Raw genomic sequence first — 11824 nt, 5'->3', positions numbered from 1 at the left:
CTCTGGCAGCTGGGATAGAGGACAGACTGGATGGGAAGAAGGCCCCCTCTTGGGGGGGGGGTTCCTGTAATAGCCCCTTTGAGAGGAGGTGGCTCAGGTTAGGGCAGTAGTAGTGGCTGGGGGAGGAGATGCCCAGCATGACTCCGAGGAAAGTGAGTGGATAGGGAGGGTCCGATTCTGCTACATAGAGCAGGTTTAAGAGAAAGAGGATGGGTTCCATTGGGAAGTGACCAGTACGCAATGCTATCCAAGTAGAGGATTGTTGAATGACTATGTTGTACACCTGAAATTAGCAATAACAGTATATGCTAATTATACTGGAATTTAGATTTAAAACATTAATAAGATTTAAAATTTAATAAAAAGAAAGGAAAAAAAAAAAAGGAAGGAATATCCAAATGAGATGGCCAGGTTGTGGGGCATGGAAACAGAAATTTGAAGGGTTTGGCCCCTGCAGATGGAGGGAGCACCAGGAAAGCCAGGGTCCCTGTGTCTCAGGAGTCACAGAATGATGTTGTAAGGACCTATTTAGCCAGAGCAATTCCATCTCGGATTAAACAGTCATTTTGTTGTTTATGCAGTAGAACTTAAACTGACTCTGCCTCCTCCCAGGGGACTTACTTAAAAGCAAGCCCAGGAAACTAGTATAATATGGTCGACCAGTCCCAGGTAACAGAGGCCAAATACAAGGGTGGGTCAGGTCAGGTGGAGATAACAAAGCCCGGATTCGGAGATGAGTCGGGCCAGGTGGAGACATCCAATCAGTGGGGCGCATATACTGTCTCCCTAGCTACCAAGGAGTGTGGGCCCTGCCTTTTGGGTGCCAATTCTGACCAAGATGATAGGCTAGTTCAAATAGCTACTATGGGGTGAATTGTAATTCAGTTGGCCACCCGCGTGTGACCTAGATGACCGTGCAGCTTTCTCTGTGTGTTACAACCTCAGTGGCCACCTGTGTGTGGCCAGGCTCAACCACATGGCCCTTGCCTTTTAAAAGTTAGTCGGCAAGGCAGGGAGGGGTCACTCTCTCTGTAAGAGGCAGACCTGACCCCATCGATTTCTCGATGCTTGGCACAAAATAAAGCTTTGCTTGACCTCCGCTTTGTATCAGTCTCGCTCCTTTGATCACAGACCTATCGTTGGGGGACCTTGCAATGTGATCATCCAATCCGGGATGTCCAGGGTGCTCAATTCCTGGTGTCCACGGGGCCAGAAGCCTGCAGAAAACTCATGTGAAGACAAGAAAAGAAGGCCTTCTCTTGAGTTAGGGCACCCTTGTTGACCTAGGCAAGAACCATTTCAGAGGGGCGGCTGGGTGGCTCAGTGGGTTAAAACCTCTGCCTTGGGCTCAGGTCATGATCTCAAGATCCTGGGATCTAGCCCCGCATCGGGCTCTCTGCTCAGGGGGGAGCCTGCTTCCTCCCTTCTCTCTCTTTGCCTACTTGTGATCTGTCAAATAAATAAATAAAATCTTAAAAAAAAAAAAAAAAGAGCCATTTCAGATGCAAGGGATACGGGTTCAAGAATTAAAATCTGGAGCTGACTGCTTTCATCCGTAATTTAATGGTTAGATGAAGGAAATGATGAGGGAGCAGGAGGCTGGCTGAGGACAAAGCAAGAGCTGGCGCCTTGCACCCCCCCCTCCATCCGCTCCCCTCCATAGGTGTAGCATTCCTCAGGCACCCCTGACTGCCATAAAATGATAAATAGTTAACTTGCTAAGATCACAATCCTACAAGACAGGAGTCTCCCTTGGTTTGCAAATGTCCACGGGCCCTGTCCCCGTGCTTTAATAAACCACCATTTTGCACCAATGACGTCTTAAGAATTCTTTCTTTAGTCGTCGGCTCCGAACCTCCTCACCCCACCGAACCTGACTTAGGTTCTGGGACTTCATCAGAAAGAGGAGCTGGTATTGCCGGTGGCTCAGGCAGAGGGAGGGTTTTATTTGTCGGAAGGAGGCTGAGGGTTGTTTAAATGCTGGGAGGAGAGGCTGGAGAGAGTGGCCGGGAAGAGGAGGGGACTGGAAGGGACAGGTGGATGGGTTGAGGTGGGGGAGGGCAGGAGACCCGAAGGAGGGGTCAGCTGGGCGGGCAGGTGGGTGGAGGGGCCTCCCCGGGAAAAGCAGGGAGGTTCCTGGGAACCTCGTTCTCAGAGAAGGAGAAGCTGAAGTCATTTGCTGAGTCATGAGAGGAGGGAGGGAGGAAGCTGGAGAACAGGCTGAAGGTTTGAGGAAGTGTCTGGAGAGGAAGGGGGAGTGAGCTGGCAAGGCCAGCCCTTTGAGGACCGGCTGCATCTAGAGGCCACGGGCACAAAGGCCCCAGTCTGCACAGCCCTGTGGTTTTTCTCCTGCAGCTCTTGCAGTGTAAGTCTGAGCTGAGAAGGTGAAGGTCAGATCCCCCAAAGCAGGCCAGTGGTCAGCTACGGCCAAGGGTGTGGGGGACAGGGAGCCCAGTATATCAGAGGAGTGAGTGTCCAGATGGGCCAAGGACTGGGCTACGTAAGGGAAACAGAGTCCAGAAGGGAGTCAGGGACTGGAGGCCTCGGGGACACTAAGGGGAGCCCGGAAGGGGAGGTATCAGGATCCAGAGTGGAGTGTCATCATTCTCAGAAGTCTCGCAAGGGCTGCAGAAAATTCTGCGGGAGTGCACATGGCTAGGGTGAGGCCCAGGAGGTTAAGGAGGTTCCCTCAGGAGGCTCTGGTGCCAGATGCTGCATCCCGTGGATGCTGGAACCTTCCAGAAGGAGGCCGGGCCTGGGGGAAAAGGCAAACTGCAACCAGGCCACAGGCCTCAGGAATGCCACCCAGGAACGGGCTGTTTGAGCAAAGGGATGAGTCTCAGAGCTAGCGGCAAGGCCTCAGCCCCAAGGAAGGGGACTTGCCCAAGGTGTCTGCAAGGAGCCCAGCTGGCAGGAGGAGGTCCTGAGGCTCACCAAAAAAAAAAAAAAAAAAAAAAGAAGAGATGAGAAATGATATTGACAGGCAGACACATGGCAGCAGAGACAAAGCCCCAGAGAGAAAGAGAGAGAGAAAGAGAAACAAGGAGTCGAAGTCGACAGAGGGACAGACAAGAAGACAGACTGCCGGAGACAGAGCTGGGGAGAGAAGGTGCTGAGCAGGCTGGCTGGGTGCCCATGGCTCATCCGGGAAGCTGCTGGGCTGGACCCAATCAGTGCAAGATGGATGGCTGCTTTGGGAAGGCAGAGGCCGCCAGGCCAGGCAGCCGGGCAGCTGGGCTGTCTCTACCACCTGCACAGCGTGTGCCGCAGAAATCCCAGCCAGCTGACCCTGTTTCCCCACAGGCAGACTGAAGAGTGTGCCCTCAGGGCTTCCTCAAGGGCAGCAGGAGTGGGGGGCACTGCTTTGGGGACAAGGACCACCCCCCACCCCACCCCCACACCACTCTGCCCCTTACTAGCTGAGAGGTTTCCCTGGTCACTGGGTCCCCTACAGTCTTCAGTCCCATTTCTAAAATGAGAACCACTACCACAGTCCTCAGTGATTCTGCCCCACAGAGACAAGGGATCTGGGTAACCTGGGGCATCACAGGGGTCCTTTAGGGCCAAGAAGAACTTGGGGGGTAACAGCTGCCTTCTGTTCCTGGCTCACTACGGGGACAGTTCCAAAACTCTGGCCAAGCGGCTTGGGCTGAGGGTGATTGTGTGACCTCAGGTCCCGGAGCTGCAGAGTTGGTCAAGATCCCACCAATTAAGGGTTCCTCTATCCAGCGCCCCTTACCTCCTGCACTTACGCTGAGTGCCAAACCCTGCTGCAACAGGGAAGTAAGAGCAAGTTTCATGGTTCTGTCCTAACTATCCACGGGACACGCTCCAGACAGTAGCCCTCAGCGGCGGGGCTGAAAGAGACACTCCTGATCACCGAGGCCACCTGCAAACGAGCCCCATCCAGCCTCTCCACCATACATTTGCTCCTTCGTTCACTCAAATGTTGAATGTCTACTAGGCGCAGGAAATCTGGTAGGTGTGACGAGTCCAGGATGCAGGAAGAGGGCATAGAGGGACCCATCGCCCTCTCCCCACCTATCCAAATCCCAGCTTAAATGTTCCCTTTTCCAAAAGTCTTCCCAGAACTTCTAGGATTGACGCCTTTTTCCTCCTCTGAACTCACAATACTTCTCTAAGCACCCGCAAGCTGGGGTCTAGGAATGTATATGCTTTCTATCCCTATATATGGGTCTCCTCTCTGGGGGCAGAGACCATATCCCATTCATCTTTGCTTTCTACGAGTCCAGCACCCGTAGCAAGGGGTGAGAGTTCAATGCATCCGTACTTCCAAGCTTTTGAACCCTAGTGGAGCTCAATGATGCATAATAATTACTGTCTTTAAACCTCAATCTTTTCACTTGTAAAGTGGGGATAATAATCTTCACTTTCCAGTGTGGCCAGACGACAAATGAAATACTGCACGTGAAGTCTTCTGGCAAGATAGAGGCTCTACAGCTCCGTGCAGCCGTGGGCTGTTGCTAATAATAAAGCAATCTTGGGGCTGGAGCTGGGCTCAGAGAGGCAGGGAGCAGGCGCCCCTCTGTCTGACAGTGTGAAGGGAGTCTCTGAGCCTGAAATACCCCAAATGTGGGTATCCAGACTACAGTGAGGAGAGAGGCCATGGAAACCCGGATACCCAGTTCCCAAGTCTGCCTCTAGTTCAGGGTGAGTGACCTTGGTCAGGGCAGTCCCCTTTCTGAGCATAAGTTTCTCCATCTGCTAGGTAGGAATAGTAATTCCTGGCTGACAGCAGAGGGGAGTCAAAGCCTGGTGAGGGTTGAAATGCATAGGAACCCCCACATCGATGTCCAAATACTTTGGAGTTGTGGGGTCACAGAGAGCTCCGAACCAGCCCTCTGCAGACATCACCCCTTGCCTTCTACCCTGAGAGGGTCAGACAGGATCCCCTTTCCCTGGGAGACTGGGCATCATTTCTGGCTCAGAGTGGTTCAGAATATTTTCTGAATGACAGGATGAATGAGTGGAGCCTGAGGAAGCATTAGAGCTCCCTGCTCATTCAGGACTCATCAAATACCACTTTCACCAAAGTCCAGACCCCCCCCCCCCCCACTTCCCCTGCATTAATCCATCAGTCTCCAACTGGTCTCGCTGCTTCTATCTTATTATCTTACTAACTCTCTCTTCTCCACAGGATGCCCAGAGCGATCTCTGTAAAATTCAGATCTTATTAGGTCTCTCCTTTATAACCCGATAAGTTAGCTTCCCAGTGCCCTCAGGATAATCTCCATAATCGTTAATGACCTACAAGGCTCTCCTCCCTTCTACACCCACCATCTGGGTTGAACTTCTAATTCTAATCTTCCGATTTTCCTCCCATTCCAATAAAGCCAGGTTCCCTTTCCTCTCCTTAAAAAGTTCCTTTCTTCTCAAAGCAGTCCCTGGGCTCTCGTCCCAATCAGTATAAATTAGAGGCCCCTAGGACCTGCCCCTAACTTAACACTGTTCAGTCCCATTGCAATGCTCATCAGGCTTTGATGCAACTTTTGCTCTGTCTCCCGCCTGGAATATAAACTCGAGCAGGGCATGGACCTGGTAGCCCAGCAATGGACCTTTTTATCCCTGCATGACACAAGGAAGAGTCTCAGAATATTTGATGAGTAGCTGAGCGAGCTGAAGGGAAGAAAGACTGCACGGAATCTTTAAGAGAAAGGTCAAGCAGACCAAGTCACACTAGGAGCAGAAGCTAGCGTCAGAGACCGAGCTGACCATCCGGTCTTGACTTTGAGAAACCACTAAGAGCCAGAGACCACCTCCCCAGCCTTGCCTACATCTCAAAAACGCTGAGGGCCAACAGGGACCACACCCTCAGTGTGACCCAGCAACCCCATCCCTTTGCTGGGGTGGATCAACACTCCCCTTTGAAAACAAGGGTAGAGACCCCAGCCCGCCCGATTGGTGGGCCACTCCTCTAAACTGCGAATGGCTGCACAGACTGGAAAAGGTCGCCTTCACCCCAACCTCCTGCAGGCCATTTCCGAGCGTTCCTTTCCGTCCGGGTGTGGGCTGCTCCCGGCCTCCCCGCCCAGGTTCCGGCCAGCCCCACCCCTTCAGTGATCCGGCCCAGGACGCTCCCAAAAGCCCCGCGGGGCGCGCCCGGGAGGGGCTGATTCCTGGGGAGGTGGGGTCGTTTCCTTCGCCTTAGGCTGCGTCCCACCGGCACTCCGCAGCTTGCTGTGATTGGCTGGGCCGTTCCCAGTCTGCCCAATCGGGAGGAAACCGCGGAGCTAGGGGTGGGGCTTCAGTTCCCACGCGGGGCGGGATCTTACCCGCCTCCCCTCCGCCGTCCTCCGCGCCCCGCCCCGCGTCGTGGCGGTGACTCAGCAGGAAGGCGCGACCCGACTGGGCCGGAAGGGCCGAACCTTGCCACTCTCTCCGAGTCCAAACAGCGGGTGGGGCTTGGGTGAGGATCCGTGGACTGAGATGGGAGTCCCTTCATGGGCTTGACCCACCACCCTATGTGGCTTAGAGAAAGTCCAGACCCTTCTCTGTCCATAGTTCCTCTTCTCTGCGCAGAAGAGAAGGATCCTGGGCGGTCATGAGATACAATAGGACCAGCTAGTTGGTAGGAACAGGGTGGGGCTTTGGGGAGTTTGCTCTGGGTGCAGATACCTAACCCTGGTTAATCAGGTATGTGACCTTGGCCAACCCCTAAATACTTGTATGTAAAATCAGAAGGATTTCACCTTCTTTTCATGTTGTGAAGGTGAAATGAGGAAAAATGACATAGATTCATGGGAGGCAGCAAAATTTCAATTAGGAGAGCCAGCTTTGATTAGCAAAACGAAAAGGACTATATTGGAAAACTAGTCCTGAAGGCTAGGTGGTAGACAGGATAGCTAGACAGTTCTGCATAAAAATGAGCAAGAACCCAATTGAAAAATGGGCAAAGGTCTTAAATAGATATCTCTCCAAAGAAGATATATAAAGAGCCAATAAGAATAGGGAAAGATGGGCGCCTGGGTGGCTCAGTGGGTTAAGCAGCTGCCTTCGGCTCGGGTCATGATCTCGGGGTCCTGGGATCGAGTCCCGCATCGGGCTCTCTGCTCAGCGGGGAGCCTGCTTCCCTCTCTCTCTCTCTCTGCCTGCCTCTCCATCTACTTGTGATTTCTCTCTGTCAAATAAATAAATAAAATCTTTAAAAAAAAAAAAGAATAGGGAAAGATACTCAACAGAATGTCATTAAAAAGATGCAAATCAGGCGGGGGATGGGGAATGGCTATTAAGGCAGGCACTTGTTATGGTGAGCGCTGAGAGTTGTATGCAAATAATGAACCACTGAATTCTTCCTGGAACCAGTACTGCACTGTAAACCAACTAGAATTTAAATAAAAATTTGAAGAAAAAAAAAAAAGATTCAAATCAAAACCAGGAGATACCACTTCACAACCACTGGGATGGCTAAAATTTTTTGGTTTGTTTTTGTTTTAGATTTCACTATTTTTTTTTTAATGGGGAGGGAGCAATAAAAGTTAGCAAGGATGTGGAGAGTTGGAACCCACGTGCACTGCAGGTGGGAATGTGAGATGGTGCGGCCACTGTGGGAAATAGGTTGGTGGTTCCTCATAATGTCAGAGGTGGAATTACCACATGACTCAGGAATTCTCTTCCTAAGTACATACCCAAAAGAATTGAAAAATTCTCAAATGCGTGCACGCTAATGTGCATCATAGCATTAGTCATAATTGCCAGAAGGTACAAACAGCCCAAGTGTCCATCAACAGATGAATGGCTAAACACAATTGATTGCGTCCATACAAAGGAATATTATTTCACCAGAAAAAGGAATGACGTCCTGATACACGCTTTAATGCAGATGAACGTTGAAAACATTATTCTAGGTGATAGAAGCCATACACAAGGCCTCATATTGCATGGCTCTGTCTCTATGAAATGTCCAGAATAAGCAAATCCACAGAGACAGAAAGTAGATTAGTGGTTGCCAGGAGCTGAGGGAAGAGGAATGAGGAGTTCAGCTAACGGGTGTAAGGGTTTTTTTGGGGGAAGAGGGATGAAATGTTCTGAAATTAGGTAGTGGCAATGGTTGCACAACTCTGCGAATATACTAAAAAACAAAACAAAACAACCAAAAAAAAAAATCCTACTGAGCTGTATACTTTACAAGGGTGAACCTTATGATAACTGAATTTTATTTCAATAAAACTGTTATTTAAATAGGGAAAAAAGGGGGGTGCCTGGGTGGCTCAGTTGGTTAAGCATCTGCCTTCAGCTCAGGTCATGATCTCATGGTCCTGGGATCAGGTCCAACGTTGGGCTCTTTGCTCAGCGGAGAACTTGCTTCTCCCTTTCCCTCTCCCTCTGCCACTCCCACTGCTTGTGCTCTCTCCATCTCTTGCTCTCTCTCAAATAAATAAACAAAAATCTTAGCGGGGGGAGGGGGAGAAAGCAATGAGCAACAGTGTGGCAGTCAGAGGGCTCGCAAAACAGGGAGGAGAAGGAAAGAGGTAATAGGAGAAAGGGAGGGTCCTAGCACTGGCATAGGCTGTTAGGGCTAGAGTAGAGAAAAATGAGTGAAAAGTATCTGGAAATGTGAATGGGCGGGAGGTGGCAGTGGTGGTGTGTATGAATATACAAGGGCTTGTAAAAACAAAGTATCTAGGGCGCCTGGGTGGCTCAGTCAGTTACATCTCTGCCTTTGGCTCAGGTCACGATCTCAGGGTCCTGGGATCGAGCCCTACATCGGGCTCCCTCCTCAGCAGGGAGTCTGCTTCCTCCCTCTGCCTCTCCTGCTTGTGATCTCTCTCTCTCAAATAAATCTTAAAAATCTTAAAAAAAAAAATCTAATTTTCAATTTTCAGCTCTTCATTGGGTCTTTGCTCCAAATCACCAGCCAAGTGTGTTATACGTACAGCCCAGAATTGGTGAAACCAGGAATGAAGGGCTTAGTTAGTGAACAAGAGAAAGGAGAATTACAGGGGAGGCAAAGGCAGATAAAAGATTCAGAGAGTCAGGTGCCTGGGTGGCGGACAGTCAACTGAACATCCAAACCTTGGTTTTGGCTCAAGTCATGATCTTGTGGTTGTGGGATCAAGCCCCACTCAGGGCTCTGAACTCAGTGCAGAGACTGCTTAAGATTCTCTCTCTCCCTGCCCCCTCCCTGCTTGTGCTCTCTCTCTCTCTCTCAAATAAATGAATATATCGAAGGAAGGAAGGAAAAGGAAAGGAAAGAAAGGAAAAGGAGAAAGGAATGCCAGCAAGCAAGCAAAAGTCAGCAAACGTCAGGAGTGCTCGGCAGAGTCCAAGCTTCTGAAGAATTCCTGGAGTTTTTGGTAGTGATGCTGGGTATCCTTACTATAATGGAAAATACCCAGCTGGCTTGATTCATTCTTCCTTCCTTCCTTCCTTTCTCTCTTTCTTCCTTCCTTCCTTTCTTTTTCTTCCAAGTGCCAGTGTGTGGATGGAAGGTGGGGCAGAGGGTGAGGGAGAATCCCAACCAGGCTCCACACCCAGCTTGGAGTCTGAGCTTGATGTCAAGACCCTGAGATCATGACCTGAGCCAAAACCAAGAGTCAGATGCTCAACCAACTGAACCACCCAGGCGCCCTGGTGACTAGGTCCTTTTAAGTAAATTTTAAGAGGCAGGGTGCACTCAAAAAGTTGAAAGAGGTGGAAGGTATTCAAGAGACTGCCATCTGGGGGCACCTGTGTCATCCATTTCCCAATGGATTCCCATTGCCCTTAGAATAAAGCTCCCCACAACTTAGAAAGCCCCAAGTATCTGGCCCTTTTTCAGTCCGAGCTAAATCCCCACTGAAGGACTTAGAATGTTCCTCTCCCCAATTTTTCTGTGGCCAAAAGTTTCATGGCCACCTCCCTCTCATTACTGAGGCCCAACTCAAGTCTCATCTCCTCGGGGACCTTCCCTGACCACCCAGTCCCTACCACAACACCCACTTTATGTTCTTCTTTTTTTTTTTTTTTTTTAAGATTTTATTTATTTATTTGAGAGAGAGACAGTGAGAAAGAGCACAAGAGGTAAGAAGGTCGAAGGGAGAAGCAGACTGCCCATGGAGCAGGGAGCCCGATGTGGGACTCGATCCCAGGACTCTGGGATCATGACCCTAGCTGAAGGCAGTCGCTCAACCAACTGAGCCACCCAGGTGCCCCCCATTTTATGTTCTTTAGAACACTATTCACTAGCTCCAATTCTCTATGGATGTGCTCAGTGGCTTATCATTTCTCTCCTCCTCTTGAAGGTCATCTCTGTGCCTTGCAAACAGGAAGCTGGTCTGGGTCTCTTCTTGCTCTGGAGCCCCAGAGCCTGGCCCTGCACACAAGAGCTTCAGAAATATTTGCTCATGTCCTTCACTCACCCGATAACCAGTATTTGACCAGCTGCTGTGCATAGCATCTTGTGCACGAAGCTGGGCATGACAGCTCCAGCCACAGCCCTCAAAGGCCCCCTGAGCTAGTAGAAGAGACAGCCAAGTCAGCAGTCTCTGCAGGGGTGAGTGCTGTCCCTAGGGAGGTTCAGACAGAGTATGAGGCTGGCTGTGCCTCATCCACACCGGGAGGAGGAGGCATCAGAGAGGGCGTTCTGGAGAAAAGGAAAGCTAAGACATGAGGCTAAATTAGAGTTGACTCAGGGGAAGGAGGGGAGAGGGTGACGTGTAGCCCAGGCAGAGAGAACAGCGTGTGCAGAGGCCCGGTGGGAAGGGAGCCCAGACATTAGAGGAATTGAAAGTAGTTCAGTCTGGCAAGAATCTGGCAGCAAGTGGCAAGAGATGATGCTGGAAACACAGGCAGAGCCAGGCTGGAGAGGACCTTGCAAATTGAGCTAAGCAGTTGAGGAAGAGCACTGGGGAGCCATGGGAGGTATTTGAGCAGGGTAGTGGCAGCGTTAGGTTAGGTTCGTCAACAGCCCACGGTTCTTGTGGTGTGGGGAATGGGCTGGAGATAGGGAGCCAGTGAAGAAGCTGGGGTGAGAAATGTGAGATGGAGAGAAGTAAGCAGATTCTAGCAAGGTTTGGGAGATAGAATTAGTAGCGTTCGGTGACTAATTAGTTTTGGGGGGTGGGGATTGCTGGGGATAACACCCAGGTTCCTGGCTTAAGCTAGTGATTGGTAGTGTTACTTACCGAACAGGGAAACCCAGGTTTAGGTACAGGTGACAAAAGTTCTGAGTGGGACAGGCTGAGTTTCAGGAAAGCCTGTCCCACTCAGGGACAGCAAGTCAGCAAGCGATTATTATGTGAGTTTCCCCAGGGCATAAGCACTGTCTTTTTTATCTGTGTGCTCCCAGTCGTCAGGCCCTGGCCCCCCAGAATATTAAAAAGGACCCACGACAGGGGTGCCTGGGTGGCTCAGTGGATGAAAGCCTCTGCCTTTGGCTCAGGTCATGATCCCAGGGTCCTGGGATCCAGCCCCGCATCTGGCTCTCTGCTCAGCGGGGGGCCTGGTCCCCCCCCCACCCCCGCCTGCCTCTCTGCCTACTTGTGATCTGTCAAATAAATAAATCAAATCTTAAAAAAAAGGACCCACAACAGTCATAACAACAGTGCTAGCCTTGATAACTGGGTGGAAAACAAGTCTTAGACAAACCCCATAGGCCAGGGGTGCCTGGGTGGTTCAGTTTGGCTCAGGTCATGATCCCGAGTTCCTGGGATCCAGCCATGCATCAGGCTTCCTGCTCAGCAAGAAGCCTGCTTCTCCCTCTCCCTCTGCTCCTCCCCCAACGCATGCTCGCTCTTTCTCTCAAATGAATAAATAAAATCTTAAAAAAAAAAAGAAAGAAAGAAAGAAAGAAAGGACGCTAATGCTTCCACAGGGCTGCTTTGAG

Source organism: Mustela lutreola, chromosome 17, assembly GCF_030435805.1.
Source record: "Mustela lutreola isolate mMusLut2 chromosome 17, mMusLut2.pri, whole genome shotgun sequence".
NCBI classification, from domain to species: domain Eukaryota; kingdom Metazoa; phylum Chordata; class Mammalia; order Carnivora; family Mustelidae; genus Mustela; species Mustela lutreola.
The sequence above is the reverse complement of the archived record's forward strand: the minus strand, read 5'-3'. Positions refer to the sequence as shown.